General features: G+C 36.3%; 2 protein-coding genes across 4 annotated transcripts in view; one reads left to right on the top strand and one right to left on the bottom strand.

Annotated features, from left to right (window-relative positions):
• mak16 (MAK16 homolog (S. cerevisiae)) overlaps positions 1–251 on the bottom strand; it is a gene marked incomplete in the record, with an annotated part of 73,208 nt that overhangs the window by 21,693 nt on the left and 51,264 nt on the right.
• The window catches only part of LOC119413768 (dematin), a 23,976-nt gene that overhangs the window by 16,712 nt on the left and 7,013 nt on the right, over positions 1–251 (top strand). The gene's annotated exons all lie outside the window — the stretch shown is intronic.

Here is a 251-nt window from a genome sequence, read left to right as displayed (position 1 = left end):
GGTAAACAAACATTTCAGCCGTTTCTGTAGGTAAACAAACATTTCAGTTGTTTCTGTAGGTAAACAAACATTTCAGCCGTTTCTGTAGGTAAACAGACATTTCAGCCGTTTCTGTAGGTAAACAAACATTTCAGCCGTTTCAGTAGGTAAACAAACATTTCAGCCGTTTCTGTAGGTAAACAAACATTTCAGCCGTTTCTGTAAGTAAACAAACATTTCAGTTGTTTCTGTAGGTAAACAAACATTTCAGC

The sequence above is a fragment of the Nematolebias whitei genome, chromosome 8, assembly GCF_014905685.2.
Source record: "Nematolebias whitei isolate Nwh7 chromosome 8, NemWhi1, whole genome shotgun sequence".
Taxonomy (NCBI): domain Eukaryota; kingdom Metazoa; phylum Chordata; class Actinopteri; order Cyprinodontiformes; family Rivulidae; genus Nematolebias; species Nematolebias whitei.
Note: the sequence above shows the minus strand (reverse complement) of the source record. Positions and strands in the feature narration are given on the sequence as shown.